Source organism: Protopterus annectens, chromosome 12.part0 (genome assembly GCF_019279795.1).
Source record: "Protopterus annectens isolate FY-2018-M chromosome 12.part0, PAN1.0, whole genome shotgun sequence".
Lineage (NCBI taxonomy): Eukaryota > Metazoa > Chordata > Ceratodontiformes > Protopteridae > Protopterus > Protopterus annectens.
Genome location: NC_056746.1, coordinates 1200876289 through 1200894925, shown reverse-complemented (window position 1 = coordinate 1200894925; position 18637 = coordinate 1200876289).

Sequence of the window (18637 nt, the reverse complement as noted above, 5' to 3'; positions counted from 1 at the left end):
TATTGGCAAGACACTTCAATCCCTCATATAATCATCACTTGCAAGTTTTGACAGTGAAATTGACCAGACACTACAGATAATCACAAGGCCTTCTTTAGTTATGTCAGGAATATGCGTGGATACACCCAGATATGCTCTGAATTGTTGCATAACAGCACAAAATATGTCAAACCTACGGACATAGCCTACACCCTGGCAGACAGAGTCTGCACAAACGCCCCCCCCCTTACCCCTCAAGGATACAGATACCCATCCCAAATGAATGTAACCTCCCTGACATCACAGATGCACAGGTGAAAGGTGCCCTCTCCACAGCAAATAAAACAGCATATGTATGGGACTGGACGGTGTCCCAGGCTGTGTCCTACATGAGCTCTGAGTAGAACTAAACACTCACATTAAGTCACTGTTCCAACTTAGCCTTACTACAGGATATGTACCCTGAAAATGGCATACACATACAGTGCTCCCACCTCCACAAAGGTGGTGCCACAACGGACCACAGGAACTATCACCCCTTAAGCCTGACTAGTGTGGTAGAAACAGCTATGGAGCGCATTATCATGAAAGTCATAATCAAAAACATTGTGAGCCTCCAGACAGTGGATCATACACAATTCGGCTTTGTTAAGGGCAGATCTTGCCTCTTACACATAGTTCATATCTTTGAAATGGTTACTGAAGCCATGGATGAGGGCAAGGTAGTTCACACAGTCTACCTGTACCTTGCAGAAGCCTGCAACACAATACCCCACTCAGGCATCATACATATGCTTACCAGCTTAAATATCAACCCCTATATCACTAGATGTGTTGCTCTCTGCCTCAGGGATGGAACCCATATGGTCAGAATTGCAGGTGCCATGTCCAATTCCAGACCAGTTACAACTGGTGTCTCACTGGGCTCAGTTGTGGGGCCTGTCCTGTTCGGTATCAACTTCTCTAAGGTTCAGACTAACATGGGGGGATTATGTCTAACAAACGTCACAGATGACTGCTAACCGAGGGCCATAAGCGACACTGCAGCTGACACATGCTTCCTCCATAAGGGTCTCACAGAGATGGATGCTTGTTGCCAGAGCCATGGCCTCGTGCTAAATGCTAAGACATGCATAGTCATCCCCTTTGGGGTAAACAAGGTGCACACAAATTACCACATAAGTGGTAATCCATTAAGTACAGAAGATGTATTTACAGATTTGGGGACCAACATAGATCGTAACCTCTCCTTTGCTATTCACATTGACAGAGTCATTGCAAAGACCTTTATATAGCCCTCCTTATCACATGGGGGTTTGCATGTAGATCATGGGAGGTCATTGTGGCCCTCTACTACTCACTCATCAGACCCATGTTTGACTACAATGCCCCTTTTGGGGTGTACCTTACTCAACACCTGCAGCAACTACAGTGACCACAACAGTACCTCCCCAAGAGGATCATGGGCTACACACAGATGTCCTATGCAGCTCAACTAAAGGATCTCCAGCTCTACTCAGTTGCTTAATGCCTACTCAGCGTTAATCTATGCCTGACGTACACAGCCATGTCAAACTCAGAATTAATGGACATGCTCCACCTCATAACATCCAAGACCCTTAGAGCTACACACTCCAGGGACTTATATATATAGATTTATTTCACATTTGTTAACTGGGTTAGTCCAACTGAGCACATGCCTATTTTCCATGGAGGCCCAAGGAGAAAAGCTCCAAGACTAATTATTACAAAACTAACACAGATTAGAGTATTAATTACATTACATTACAAAAATAACACAGATTAGAGTAATAATTAGATAACATACAGTGCAGTAAAAATACAGCATAATTCTTAGCATATATAGAAATATCACAGAAATATATAGAAATACATATAATGCTTGAGAACAAGTGCAAGAAGGAGCATGCAATAACAGTCAAGAATTTTTAAGATTAAGTAGATTTGACAAAGAGAATAGAATAAGAAAGTGAGTGATCAAGTAGAATCCTGATAGGGGCAGATCCAATTTTTCAGGAAGAAGTGTTTTAGTTCTTTTTTGAAACTGTTTGCGTAATGTTATGCAAGTTAGAGGGGAGGTTGTTCCAGACTTTTGTTATGGATGATTTGTATCGGAGATTGCCTATGTTCATTTTGGGTGTACATGTTTCAAGAAGAAGTTTTTCTGAAGTGCAGAGGGGACGAGGGGGGGGGGGGGATAGTAGGTAACTAGACTGGTGAGAGAGGGACAAGCAGTGGGTTTATTAAGTATGAGGTGGGTTAAATGTAGTTGGGATAGTTTTAGATGGTGGGAGAATTCATGCCATTGTAGCTTATGGAGAGCTATGCAATGGTGAGTAGGTTTAGGTATGTTGGCTGCAAATTTGGCAATTTTACTGTAGGTTTGTTCTAGCCTGGAGAGTAGGCAGGATTGAAGGTTGGTAAGAACTGGTGATCCATAGAGGAGGCTTGGAAGGAGATAGGCTTGGGCTAGGGTGTATCTAGAATCAGCAGACAGGAATTTTAATTTGCGGTATAGCATACCAGGTTTTTGGTTAGTTTTGTTAATTGATCGGTGAATGTGCAAGTCAGATTTTAATTGGTCAGTACTCATTCCTAGTAATGTTGTGTGAGTGTCTACGTTTATGATGGTATTATTTAGTGAAGAGATAATAAAGGTAGTCTTTTGGTGGTCATTGTTTTTGGGGAGAAAGAAGTCGCTTTTTTGAGGAGGGGGTTAAAATAAGCTGATTATCATTTAGCCACTTTTCAACAAGAAGGAAAGATTGTTGAGTGTGCATCTGAAGTTGTGAGATTGAGTTGGAGGATGTAATCAGAGTGGAGTCGTCAGCGTACTGTATGAGGCTAGAGAGGGGGGTGGAGGAGTGGAGGTCATTAATAAAGATGTTAAAGAGAAGGGGTCCAAGAATAGAACCCTGGAATATGCCAGAGTGTGTTTAGGTAAGAAAAAAGAGCAAGAAGATTGCCATCTGACTGATTGTAGCCTCTCTGTGAGATAACTGCAGAACCATGCGAGAGTTGAGCTGGATAGATTAAGGTTATTCAATTTGTTCAGAAGTTTGGGGTGTGATACCATATCATAAGCCTTAGATAAGTCTAGGAGTAGACATGAAACTAGATTATTGCTGTTCCTAGTTTCAGCAATGGTGTGGGTGAAGGATACAAGGGCAATAGAGGTGTTGTGGTAAGGTTGAAAGTCATGTTGGGTAGGGGTGAGAGGTTGTTTTGGAGGAGGAATTTAAGTATCTGGTTGTGAATGCATTTTTCTAGAATCTTTGATAGTGGGGAAAGTATAGCAATAGACCACTAATTAGAGTGATCATTGGAGTTGCCACCTTTGTGAAGGGGATAATGTAGAAGGATTTCCAGATTTTTGGGTACAGTAGCTTCTTTAATATATTGATTAATAACAATTGAAACTGGATAGGCTATAGAGTTTGCTGGAAGCTTAAGAAAGTGAGGATGGAGCTTGTTGGCAGAGGGAGAACAGGGTTTAAGTTTGAGAAGCAGAGACTTTATGTAGAAAGTAGAAATAGGGTTGAGAGAGAACCTTGTGTCATTGTTTGCAGTTTGAGGTGGTGATTTTTTGGAGGGGAATGTGGCTTGTTTTAGTTAATTTGCTAATAGAGTCTATGTAAAACTGGTTGAGGAGAGAGTTGGTGTCTTGGTCTGGGAGGTTATGGTAGGGATTGGGAGTTTGAGATTTATCAGGATGGAGGATAGAGTTAATACTTCTCCAGAAATGTTTGGGGTTTATTTGAGCAGTGGTTTGTGTATTGGTGTAGAAAGTATTTTTATCATTGTATATTTGTTTCTTGGTATGGTTCCTAAGTTCTTTAAATAGTTGGAGGTGGGTGGGGGATTTATTTCTTTCCAAGTTTTCCAGGCATTGTCTCTTTTATGCATTAGTTTATGAGTGTCTTTACTGAGTCAGGGGGCATAATTTGATTTTATTAGTATTTTACGTGGGGGGGGGGGCTATTGAATCTAGGGTGTTTAGGAAGACACGATTAAATTTGAGTACTGCATCATCGAGAGGAAGAGAGTGCAAGATAAATCAGTTAATGTTGGAAAGACTACCATTGAGAGTGGAGAGGGTGAAGTCTTTGAGTTTTCAGCAGAATTTTTACAGATGTGATTTTTGTTGCTGGGGAGAGTATCTCTCTATACTTATGGGTAAGTGGTCACTTAGGGCATCAGGACGTGTTAGGGGTTGTGATAAAGTTGGGGGTTATTGCACAGGATCCAGTCAATTGTTATGCCCTGAGTGGAGTGTTTGTTTAGTCTTGTGAGGGTAGAAATAAGTTAGGTGAAGCTGAACAGATTGATGCTTTGGACAGGGGAGGGGACCTTGAGGGACTTCCAATCAATATTAACATCTCCTAGCAGTATAGTTTCATAGGCTAAGTTTTGGAAACCCAGGGAAGTATGTTTTCAAGAGTAGGGATGTTCTTGCCAGGAGGAATATAAACAGCAGCAATGGCAAGCTTTTTGTGGTCGTTAAAGTGGTAATTTAGTATTAGGATTTTTGCTGGGTAAAGATCAGGGAGGTTTACAGGAACAGGGGAAAGAGAGAGGAGATGAGAGTAAAGAACTGCTACACCTCCACCCTTTTTACTGGTTCTATCTAGTCGATAGATGTTGTAACCAGGGGGCAAGATATCAAAGTTTGGAATATGGGGTTTGAGCCAGGTTTCTGATAGTACAAGTAGGTGAAGGGAGTATTGGGAGATCCAGGCATGAAGGTTAGTGATTTTATTAAGAATGCTTTGAATATTGATGGCTATTATAGATAAGTGTTTGGAAGAATGGTGGGTGGGAAAGGAGGGAGATGGGGGTGCATTGTGTGTGGGAGTGTTAATTAGTAGGGTAGGAGGGTGGATTATTTGGGCTCGAGTAGATGTGATAGGGTTGGCCCAGGGTTAGGGTGGATATCACCTGCTTGTAGGAGGATGGTAGGTATGAAATTGGGTTTTGGACAATAATATTTTTTTGAAACAAGTGTAGGTTTACATCTAATGCTATGAGACAGCAGCAGTATTTTATATTGGAAAAGGTGAGAGAGGTGTTGTGTAGTGCTGGAGATATGGTAATATATGCAGTGTTTAAATGGGTGTTATTGATATAGGAAGAGGTAGGTGATGAGTACAGATAATGAATGTTGGTGTGTTAAGATATAAGGGTAGAGAGTAGGAGAAGAAGTGATGTTATTATCAGATTAAGGAGCATAGTTAGAGGGGTAGGTGGAGGGGGATTACATTCACAGGTGAATACAATTGGACATGACTGAGTAGTATGTAGGAGAAAGAGTAAAAGGGAGGGGTAGGGGGGAGTTGGGTATACTTGAAAGTATATACACACAGACATATATATATATATATATATATATATATATATATATATATATATATATATATATATATATATCTACTTCAGTAGATCGAGCTGTTACAAGTTCGAACCACATATGGCTGAGACCATATGTTTGAACTCATAAAAGTTCGAACACTGAAATAAAAACACATAAAACAAAAAAAGACAAAATTAAACGTCTATAGCAGGGGGGACTATGCCCTCTGCACCCCACACCCCCCTTACTTAAATATACCAATTCCGAAATCGCACTACATTGCGAAAATGGGAAATCTTCCCTTTCTGCTCTGTACAGAGATCTCCATTCAGTCCAATTGAACTTTTATAAGTTCGAACATATGGTCTCAGCCATATGTGGTTCGAACTTGTAAACATTCGATCGACTGAAGGGGACCCATGGTCCAGAGGCTGAACAGTGACAATGTCGATCCCAACATTGTTGAAGTATGTATCTCGACCCTATTTCGACCCATGTTAAAGCCCATTTCAAGGTCGAAGATAAGCCATATTTCGACAATGTCAGAATCTGACATTGTCATTTTCGCGCATGTGGGTTGACAATCACATCATTCGATGGGGTCTGACCATGCCATAGTAAACCTATGTCTCAAGACCCAAAGCAACTGAAACACAATAGCAGAACTGATTAGATCTAAGTTTTAAAACAGGAAAAACAGATAATTGATTATTGAGGCCAAGTCCCTGAGAAGCACCAAACCTAAGTTGCCATACCAGTTGCCGGTACTCCAATATGGTTTCCCAGGGGCCACCTCTTAAATCACGAGACTAATTTGAGTAAACCAAATAAAAATCTGGATTTTTCACATTCTAACGTGTGCTTATAAAGGGCATTATTTCAATTACATTTTGAAATTGCGTATAAATGTTCATATATCCTTTTCCAAAACTGCCTTTCAGTTTTCCTAACATAAAACTTCGAACAACCTTTGCAAATACTTCTACCACCCACACTAGCATCATTTCTTGATGCTAAAACAATTTTATATAGGAACAAGTAAAACATGTGACCAGAGAGTAGGTGCTCCTGATGCTAAACAGAAAAAAAAATCCAAAGGCAAAAAAGCACAAGAGCACTCCAAGGCTGTACAGACAGAGTTCCAAACACGACTGTGTCTAGAAAGTCCTCAGTGCAGATGAACATCCAACACAATCCAAAACACAGAAGTCATCCAAAAATGTACTCAAAGGCACATAAACATTATAAGAATGTAGATGTAGATGTAGATGTAGATGTAGGTTAGCGCTTTCACCCTGATGGGCTTCCTCAGACCTTAATGCATAAAAAGCAACTTCACTAAATTTATACTCAACTAATCATGACATCATTTCTTTTAGTCAGTTTACAACAAATAAAAATAGCTGGGAGGCAGTATATATGTTGTTCAATCATTGTTCATGGTCATACCCGACCAGGAAGGAATAGAATGCATACAGAGATGTCTGAAAAGAAACACTGAATATACTGCCTCACAGACTGACTTAATTTGTACATTATTAGAGGTCATCTTAGAAAACAATATCTTCATGTTTAATGATGTAACCTATATCCAGAAAGATGGGCACTTCATGTGCCAACAGCTACGCCAATCTGGTGATGACAGACTGGGAGAAAGAAAAGTTTTTTCATCTGACTAGTTTTAAAGAACATGTAGTATTTTACACTTGATTTGTAGACAATCTCTTCCTCTTATGGACAGGCACTGATGCAGAATTACATTGTTTCTATGAGGAAGTCAATTCATTAACACAGTTTTTGGGCTTTATGATGGATAAATCTGATAATTGGATAGTTTTCCTGGATGTATTCATAGAAAGGTTACCCAATGGGATGCTTAACACCTGAGTTTATAGGAAGCCATGTTATAAGAATTCCCTCCTCTATAGAGAAAGTATGCACCCTAGATTTGTGTTTAAAAATATAGTTAGGGGACAAGCTATACGTGCGTCATGTTTGAACCCTACTGATGAGGGATTTGTATGGGAACTATCACTGTTACGTGAAAGGCTAGTGTGTAGGTCTTATGATTTGGCTGAGATTACTACAGGTATTGAAGGAGTTCACCTGTTAAGAGAAAGCACAGCACAACCTTATTTTGTGAATTGGAGAGGAACTGTAGATACTCCACAGATGAGTTGTTTGAATACATGGAACTCCACAGTTAGAATTTCCCTAAATTATACACAGGACATTGGCTGTGTTAGGGATATTTTCAATAGGAATTGGGGAGTATTAATGGTTGATCTGCAGTTAAAAGAGATAGTAGGCACAAAACCTCATTTTGTATATAGAAACAAACAAAACCTACGGAAGTTACTATGTTACCCCAAAGGTCTATCTACTACACATGATCATCTCTCATTAGAGGGTACTAGACCGTGTAATAGGTGCAATTATTGTGAGTTTGTATCTGCTGATCAATTTTTCATGCATCCTGTCACACTGAGACACTTTGCATTTAAGACAGCAGCTAATTGTGATACTCAACATGTGGTTTATTTGGCTAAGTGTATGGCCTGCAATGCGTTTTATGTAGGCAAGATGGATAGACATCTGCGGGACAGGATCAGCTAACATATATACAATATACGTATACAGTCCCCTAACAGTGCTTTGTCTAAACATGTTTTACATACTAATGAACAACACAGGTTTAGGTTTCAGGTCTTACAGGTGAACTTACCTAGTCTTAGAGGAGGAGATGTTAGGAATCATACCGAAACAATAGAAGTTAGATGGATTATCAGGTTAAGGGCCGATCAGTCAACTGGCCTGAATGATAAGGTCCCCATTAAATCCGTTTTAAAAAAATAGGAGGTTGATAGTCAGTTGAAAGTGTACAATGTATAAGAGTTTCAATCAATATTTATATGTTTAAATAACATCTGAACTTGAGATATTTTATTGTTAACAATGTACTAAATGTGCACAACAGACTATTTGTTATGTTTCTTACAATTTTTATGGTAATCCAGTATGATTAATATTACAGTTTTTATTATATTTCTATGTTTGAATTTGAAATACATTGTTATTAGATTGTATATTTATTTTTATCAGTGATATACCAAATATGGGTTATAGTTTTATTGATATTTTAGGTAATTCAGACTAATTAATATGCACTTTATAGGTTGAAAGGTTTCTTATAGTTTCTTAATAGGTTTTATCATCGTTGTTCTATTTACATGATTTCAATTTTTATTTGTTATAAACTGACTAAAAGAAATGATGTCACGATTAGTTGAGTATACATTTAGTGAAGTTGCTTTTTATGCATTAAGGTCTGAGGAAGCCCATCAGGGTGAAAGCGCTAACCTTTATCTACATCTACGTTCTTATAATGTTTATGTGCCTTTGAATACATTTTTGGATGACTTCTGTTTTTTGGATTGTGTTGGATGTTCATCTGCACTGAGGACGTTTTAGACACAGTCGTGTTTAGAACTCTTGTCTGTACAGCCTTGGAATGCTCTTGTGCTTTTTTGCCTTTGGTTTTAATTTTATATGGGAACTTATCAAAAGCAATCACGTCATTTTGAAAAATGTAGGGGTATTTACTACGGGTCCACTTTGTAATGTCGAAATACTGAAATGCCAAATTTCAGTATTTCGAGACCACAATCACGAATGCACACAATACCGAAAAAGCAACAAACCCGAAACTGACGTCACCGAAAGCTTGAAATCATGAAAATGAGTGTTGTGACTTTATTTCTATAGTCTGTGAATTCCCAGCTTTGTTGTTGCATCTACCACTGTTGTAAAACCCTCAGTTTGTGACTTACTAGCTTTGTAGTTGCATCCTCCACCATTGTGAATCCCAACACCGCCAGTGTATCCAACAAGAATAGTGCATAACACACCAACATGGAGATACTAGTGGGAGACTCCCCAGTTACATTTGTAGCACTCTAGCTATTGCTTTCAGAAACCCTGGTGTGTCATATGTCTCCTTATTTGCGAGGATCCTCTCAAACTGGCTGTGCCTCCTCACCAATCGATGCCTCTTAGTGGAGGGCAGACATCCACTAGCTAGGCGGTTTGTCAGGTCCTCCACCCTATCCTGTTCCCTTGCCAAAGTCCTAATTAATAGAGAGAGGTCTGTTGCCTTGGCACCCAGTAAACATTTGAGGCAGCGGTGCCACGCCTCTACCAAATTCTGCGTTCTTGGCAGAAATAATGTGTTGAGATCATGGATATTCCAAAACGAGATTGGGATCAAGGGGGAAACTTACTGAAAGACGTAGTTCTAGTTGTAAACTTCCATTTCCTTCCCAACACATACCAGTCTCCGAAGTACATCACCAAGTCCCTCCCCTCCACGGTAAATGTCTCCTTCAGAGTGTAATAGGCCTGCACAACCTCCTCTTCAGGCAGGAAAGCTAAAGCTATGAGAGACTTTACAGCCAATTGAAATTGCAGCTGTGTATTGTATAGTGGAGCTAAGCCAAGCTGTTTCACCTTTTGCCACACATTTCTTCCAAAGTGGAACAGGCAGCCTTTAGACTTCTCTCCACTAATGTTTACACTAATGCTTTTTATTGCGGCAATTTTGAATTCACATAAGACATTTTGCAATGAGCTTTCAAACCCTTGTCCTGCCAGTAACTGGAATACACAGTCCCACATTGCATTGTATGATTTTGAACATTTCTTGCTCATTAAACAATAGAGTAAGGGAACTGATTTGCTGTATCCCCGTAGCGCACCAGACCATGGATGCTGTACAGCTGTTTACACATTACCCCTTTATAGAAAAATGCCCTGTCCATTAGCCAGATCATTGCATGGCTGAGATCAAACAGATTGTTCACTGTAATGAAGGGCAATCACCACAGTATCACCGGCTACATCTACCACCCTCTTTTCTACAAAAGTGCCTGTTTTAATGGGATAGTCCTGCACATTGAGAGTATGTAGGGTCAGGTGTAGGTTATGAGTTGTTGCTGTTTGTTTCCGACGGACTCTCCCGATCTGTTGGAGGAAAGCTCGTCTACTGGGCAGGTCAGGTACTCAATCAGTTGATGTGGAAGCTAGGGTGTCTTCCACTAGCAGACACGGTGCATCCCTGGACACTTCAGCCCTGAGTTTTAGCTTGCTACATAGTGTGTACTACTCAAACTCAGTTGGATCACCACTATGATTATGTGGGACACTTTTCCTAAGCAGCTCACCGGTAGGTACAGTAACAGTAATTAGCCTACCTTTACACTTTTCAGCTGTCTTCCACTTACAGCACCAATACTTTTTTTCATGTGCTGTACGTTGTACATGGTATACATAGCCCTCCACTATTAGGACTTTCTTCCCCTTTTGCGATACAGTGATTCTGTAAATGTTGCCAATAATTCCTGGTGGGAGGTACTTTGTGGACACCATTATTTCTTGTGCTATGTACTCCCTCTACAGGGTATTGAGGATATTTATGCACTTTTTTGGCATTCTAATATGCCGTAATTCTGCAGTTTAGGTGTTGTGCTCATTCGTGATTGTGGTCTCAAAATACTGAAATTCGGGATTTCAGTATCTTGAGATTACAAAGCAGACCCATTTACTACATGCCCTACATTTACTAGTACCCCCTTATCAACACTTTTATGAATAATAAGATGCTCAAGAAGGTTTTTATCATTTCTGCCTGTTTTATAAACAATGTTAGATCTCTCGCCTAATTTTTTATATACTTCTTCATTAATTTTTAAAAAGTGTTCCAGTTATTGGAAACTATATCCATAACCTTCTTAGAGCTCATATTATATGTCACTACCAAAGAATTAATGAAATTATCCCAACCATACCTAACCTGTACATCCATGTGTGGATTCATGTTATGGGTGTCTTGGGCCACTCCCAATAGGGTGTTATGTTTAATACCCTGACCTTCTACCACAGCTTTCTGAATTGTATTTAAAAGTCTAGAGTGTAATTCCTATCCAAAAATACCTTAAATAGAAGGTCAACCTCTGCCAGGAAGAGGTTGTAATCAGAACACATCCTGGCAGCTCTCACCAGTTGGCCCTTAAAGATGTTTTTCTTACAATGGTAAGGGTGACAACTATAACAATCCAAATAGCTGTTGGAAAAGGAAGTTTTCTTATAGATCTTAGACATAAAACATGTTCATTGATTGTCCTTAACAATAGTTACATCCAGGAAATTGACTTAATTGACAGAATAAGTGTGTGTAAACCTCAAGAAGTGTGTGATGTTATTAATATCATTTACAAATTTGCCAGGAATATCATTAGTTCCTTTCCATAAAATAAAAAGAACTGCCTGCCCCCAGAAGAATGCACTTAAATTATTGGTTTAAATAGGAACTTTCCTTGGGACCAGTAGAAGCTACTGTTTTTAATGGTTTGTTTAATAACCAACTTAATTAATTTGAGAAAATGTTAAATAAGGTGCATAGTCTACAGATTGATAACATGTATTTGTGTGAATGTGTTAAATGGAAGAGAGTCCCCAAAGGACAGTATTTGAATGTGTTAAACAGAAAAGTGTCTCAAAAAGCACTGCATATTTATAAATTTCCTAATGGACATAACTATCGAACTAAAGAATATTTTGAGCTTATAAATATATTTGATAGACATGGTTTAGTCGTTATGCAGCTTATTGTTAACTGGAATAATGCTCAGGTTAAAACATTGTTTGACAGTTTAAATGTTCTGAACAACAGCATTGTTAATGATTTATTGCTTGAACATAATTACCATAGATATGATGATATTTTTAAGAAAGTTGAGCATCAAGTAATTTTAAATCTTAGGAGGAAATAAAAGCAGCTTAAGAGGGACCAAGATGATTATTTACAAAAAAAGTCTACCCCCTTATTTAATAAGCACTCTAAACATTAACAAAATGCTATACATGGTGTTAATGATAATCAGGGGGAAGGAGCTTCAATCCCATTATCCACTACTCACCATAGCCCTATGGCAAGTAGTAGAGATAACAGGGAAAATGAACACAATTCTGAGGAAAATTCCCCCCCCCCCCTGAGAAGAACTGATGATACTGCTAATGTCAAATTTAACAATTATTTTGATCAATGGGCTTATTCTTATGAAGGTATTTTTCTAGGAAAACCCCAGAATTCGCCAGGGACCAAGGGAGGGGACACAAGAAGGGCAATTGGAAAAGATGATTCATTATTCTCTACTGGGGCAGAACGATAATGCCATTATGGTGTCACAGGGATGGATTGTACACTCTTTTAATGGTTTTAATGTTTATAATTATACTGATTTGGAAATTACTATTTGTCATTTTAAACTTTTTATAAAAGGGGGAAGTTTATACCAGTTAGTCCGATTAATTTACCTGACACTTTGATCGAATTAAAACTTTTCACCTGGAAACTTAATCTATAATTACTGTACCAGGATTCCTGCTTACATGAACAGCTTATTCCTGGGAAGGATCTCAACTTTAAAAAGAAAAGTACCTACAATCCCCCACTTAATGTTACTTTGGCTTTGTTTGAAAAATCTTGCAAAAAAGAATTTTACAAATTGTATGACTCTCAGACATATTGTTGGTATAATCTAACAAAGGATGAATGGAAATCATTATGTGATTTGAGAGGTCATTCCAATCTTAGAATTATAAAGCCTGATAAAGGTGGGGGAGATTGTTCAGTTGAGAAGACTGATTATTTGAATCAGATGTCCAATATGCTACATGATATGTCCAAGTTTCATTGTATTTGGTTTTGAGTTATGTCCAAGTTTCATTGTATTTGGTTTTGAGTTATGTCCAAGTTTCATTGTATTTGGTTTTGAGTTATGTCCAAGTTTCATTGTATTTGGTTTTGAGTTATGTCCAAGTTTCATTGTATTTGGTTTTGAGTTATGTCCAAGTTTCATTGTATTTGGTTTTGAGTTATGTCCAAGTTTCATTGTATTTGGTTTTGAGTTATGTCCATGCTACATGATACTTATTGTTACGTTAACATTTCCCTTAACGAAGTGCACATAGCATATAGGAAAATTGATTTGCTTTTATAAGATTCAATGTTACAGGAGGCTATTCCCTCAGACTTATACAAGCTATTCTATAATGATAGTCTATCAATTCCTGTTGTCTTTTTGGAATTCCAAAAGTCCATAAGGATGTTGTATCCCCTCCCTATAGAATTATAGTATCAGCACATAATTCTAAGACCTATACCCCCACCATATTTGTTGATCAGATTTTGAAGGGGTTTTAGACCATGTGTCTTTTACATTGAAAGATTCATGGGATTTTCTCACAAAATTGAGACACTTTTTTGATCCAAACTGCAGTTTTTCAACTACTGATTTCAAATACTTATTTACTTGTATACCTCACAAAAACAGATTGGAGTTGTTCTATTTGGCTATTGTTGAGCTAACTAAATTGGAGCAGAACATGATACATTCCTTAGCTGAGAGTATGGATGTAATTTTGTCTGACAACTTTATTTTATTTGAATGGAAATATTTCCATCAGACTAAGGGTGTCACTATGGGTACCAGTTCTCCACCTATTTATGCAAATCTTGTAATGTATATTTGGGAGAAGCAATATGTCTTTAAGTCCCAATATCAGGAACGTTGGCACCTATATTGTAGATTCTGGGTGATATTGTTTTTTTATGGAAATGAACTGGTGATATTCCTGACAAATTTGTGAATTATAGATTTTGTAAGTTTAATTCTATTGGCTGCACATTCACATGCTTGTACTGATTGTTTTTTCATCACAAAAACAGTTATTATAAATCATGCTTCACTTATGGACATGGGTGCTGTAGCCTTGAACTCTTATATAAATTGTGAAGATGAAAACTTAGAAGTAGAGTGAAATGTGTACAATATTTGGGTAAGCTTTTATGGCAGAGGGATACTTAAACATCAGATGTGAAATTTTATTAAGTTAGCATGCTTCCTAGGAATGTTGCCCTTATCAGTTACCTTATTCCACATAACAGTCTCCACTCATGTTTCATGCTGTGATCGCTTCTTACTTGGATTACTGTTGCTTCCTGTACATGCTGCCTCCATACTTAGAACTCAACAGCTTGCTGTTCATGCAGAATTTTGTAACTTCATAGTGCTACTTCTAATTGTCATAATATTACATATGTTCTGAGGCGTTTTCACCTGATGATCATTTACTTCTGTATTGCTTCCAAATTGTTGATCCTAGTCCAATAAATCCTGCATAACTTCAGTCTTCCCACTTTGAACTTTTATAGGTAACATTTGCCCTTATTAATATTCTCTTATTTGTTACTTTGAGGGTCTTAGTAGTTTTAATGGGGCATCATGATTTCTATGTGTCTTTTCTGTTGCCTTACAGGCCCCAAAGCTTTAGAATTTACTGATGTGGTGACTTTTTATGAAACTCCTATTTAAAAAGCTTTTCTTGAAGATGCATCTCTTTGATTTGATTTTAATTAGTAATGTTCCTTATACAACTTTACCTCATATGGATATTTGTGTCTCTTGGCATTGTGTTGTCATTGCTCTGAGTTTATGTGGTGTACATTTTATTGAGTTATTGTATATAGTTTTTAATTTTCTTAAGCATTTAAATATATTTAAACTTCTACTATTTCAGACTGCCCCCCTTACATTCCTGTATCATACAAGTTTTTTTAGTTATATATTTAACAAATATATAGGTCGACTAAAGTCTCCTTAAACATCTGCTAGCATTCTCATGCATGATGGCTGAAAATTTGATGTTTAATATATCTTTCCTATAAAGATGCATTACCCTCTACACTTCATTAGATCTATCTCTAATACCCACCACCTTCAAGTCATGTCTGCTAAAGCCTGTAGATTTCGCACCCCACACACACACAAAAAAATAAATACGACTGTACTTCGCTGCAAAGAAACAACTACCTTACAATTAACCATTGGGCACACTGACAACTTTTTCTGCCAATGAACAGCATTTTGATACACATGTATTGCTTCCAGTTGTAAGATGCCTATGATGAAATTAAAATAGCATTTCATCTCTTACATTTGGGAACACAATCTTCACTCCATGAGCCCAGATGATGTTTAAAGAAATGTTTCTTAAATTTCTTACCCATTTCTAGAAAGTACATGTGCCCTTGATATTAATCAAGTAACCATGTTACTTTTTCACTAAAAGTATAAAGTTTATTTCTCTAACCTAGAAACCAATGTATGTTTCCATCAAGTCTTATAGACAGTTGTTGCTTTGTTTCCTCACACACAGCTATTTTGTTTTGTAAACTGAATTAACCCCTACAACTGAATTTGTGAGCTACTCGGTTCAGTCTTATTTCATATAGTCTGTAATTTTCTTGCAATTTGTTTGACCCTGGATCAGGTCATAGCTGAACAGATTACTAAATACGTACATCTTGCTACTTATCAAATAACTGTATAAATAAATATACCCCCATTAAAAGTTATTAAAACTGAGGAAATGCCATGGTTCTGGTTCTTTTCAGCTTAAAGGCTTCCCAGTATATTTACTATCACTGTTTAATTTTAGGAATATGCTGCCCAAATCATAGCAAAGTTTAATATAACTACATTGGCAGGATGTATATAAAGAAGTATTGTTTGCAGTTGTACTGGTAATAGATACATTAGGCTTATCTCAGTGTAATGCTCAAAGATATATCTAGTTAATATCTTAATGTATTTTATCAAAAGTCTTTGTAAGCTAGACAAAAAAGTAGATAATCTGCTCACTTTGTCATCTGAAAACTCACTCCATACTTGTTTGTATTACCTAAGTATTAATTATTCAGTTTGGAAGCTAGACTATTAAGTATAAATATTGAAAAAAGGTGAGTGCATGATGACTTTCTTTTCTAAACCATCTAATATCAAACCAGAATCAGTCCCTTTGTCAAACATTTATTTCACAACAGTGTAATGTTCACATTGTCAAATGCAAGTTTCATATTCTCACAGATAGTATGCCAAGTCAACATTCTAAATGAAAAGTTCTTTTTTATTAGACTAATAAAGGGATAGCCAAATGATTATGATGGTAAGCTATCCTGAATCCAGACTTTAGGCCCTCAAGCTTCATACTTAATCAGACAATCTTTCTAATATCATTTGAGTACAGTTTTTGCTTTGAAGTATCTGGCTCCAGCAGAGCTTTAACTCTACACATATAATGAATTTATCTACCTCCTTTTTAAAAAATCAGTGCTTTAAGTATTTATTTATTTATAAATCATGGAGGACAAATTTATTTACCATAATTTGTACAAGTATGCAGAGTGCGTGTGTGTGCATGTGTGCGTGTGTGAGTTTGTGTGTGTGTGTGTGTGTGTGTGTGTGTGTCTGTGTATATATATATATATATATATATATATATATATATATATATATATATATATATATATATGTAGAATTTGATCTAGTGCTGAGTGTTTTATTCAGTTTTAAGTTAACTTTTGTTAGAGTCAAGCCAACATTTGCTACTAATACATTATGGTTTATATACTCTGTGATCATAACTTACCACAAGTTTTAGACCCTTCCTTTTCTGCTGCTCACTCCTTAACAGTTTCTTTACAACCAGTCTTCTCATTCTAACCCTAAAGAGAGGGCAATTCTAAAACAACCTGACAAAATGCACGCAGGCCATGACTCATTCTTATCTTTTAAGTTGCATCTTTCTAATGTCGTTGCACTAAAATTTCAGTTGTTACCTTGTAGCTTTGTAATTTCTTTTGTTACTTTTATGTACTTAGGCTGAAGCTGACCGTAGTCCTTTCTGATCAGTATTTTTCCCTAGTTAATGAACTGAAATAAATAAATGATCACTTTCAGTCCACTGATTTCATTCCATAACTGGCTTTGTTATGGTGGTGCAGTGGTTAGCATTGTTGCCTCACACCAAGAGGTTCTCCGGTTCGATCCTCGGCTGGGGTGCCTTCTGTGCGGAGTCTGCATGTCCTCCCTGTGGTCATGTGGGTTTCCTCTGGGTGCTCCGGTTTCATGCCAAAGACATGCTGTAGGTGGATTGGACACTCCAAATTGGTCCTAGGTGTGAGTGTGTGCCTTCAGTGGAAGGTTGGGTGCTGGGCTGGCAACTTGACACTGTAAAACTCCACTGCCAATCAGGAGTGGACAGGTGATCCGCTGTGGAGACCCCAAACTGGGGAAAAAGAAGAACTGGCTTTGTTATATCTTAGACACAATTGATCAAAAAAAGTAAAATTGTCTCAATTAAGGTAGTCAATGGCAGTTGGGCAGCACAGTGGCACAGCTGATAGCATTGTAGGCTCACACCAAGAGGTTCACTGGTTCAATGGCTGGAATGCTTTCTGTGTGGAGTCTCCATGTCCCTCCTGTGTTTGCTTGGATTTCCTCTGGGTGCATCAATTTTCTCCCACATTCCAAATACATGCAATATATGGATTGCACATTCTAAACTGGTCGGAGTTGTGAGTGTGTGGTGTGGAAGAACTACTGTGGCAGGGCTAGCCACACAGTTTTATAAACATTGGCTTTAGATGATTGTCACTGTTAAAGAGACACCCTGACCCCATGTGCAAAAATGGAAAAAGGGATTGTGAATGGATAGCTAGAAGGCAGCCAACATACTACTCCTGTTCCTTCTTGTATTAGTGAGTTTCTTATATGAAATCAAATTATATGTAATGTGTTCTGATCTTTAATATTTAGCAGTGTCAGTACACCGTATCCCACCAGGCATGCATGGAAGACCAGATAACTCTGGGTTTTAGCCCCAGTTGTTTGGATTAATGCTCCAGGACAGACACTGCACAGTTGCAGGGTGCTCTCCTCCTGAGATGCCATCCTTTAGATGAGATGTTAATCTGGGATTTCATCTCCCTGATCTGGTGGTAGTGGATACTAAGGACTCCATGGTATTTATTGAGTAGGGGGTTTCTTGTTTTATTAAACTCATAAATACACATTAACAATAAATTAAAAATAAAAGTTAACACAGCACAAATACTCATCATGTATCATATTTATTTTGTCATACACCATTGCTTGATTTCACTTATAATTTTTTGCTCATTTTATTTACACAAGGCACATGCATATGTCATTTCACGTTTTCCATATCGTAGTTAGCAAAATATCATCAACCCTCCCCCATTCTTTCTCCAAATATAATTTTAATAATCATAATAAATACTATTCTTGGAAATAATTTTAATTAGATATATCTATTGAAAGTACTCTGACTGGAGGAATGAAGCTTTGACTACAGCCCAAGTGATCT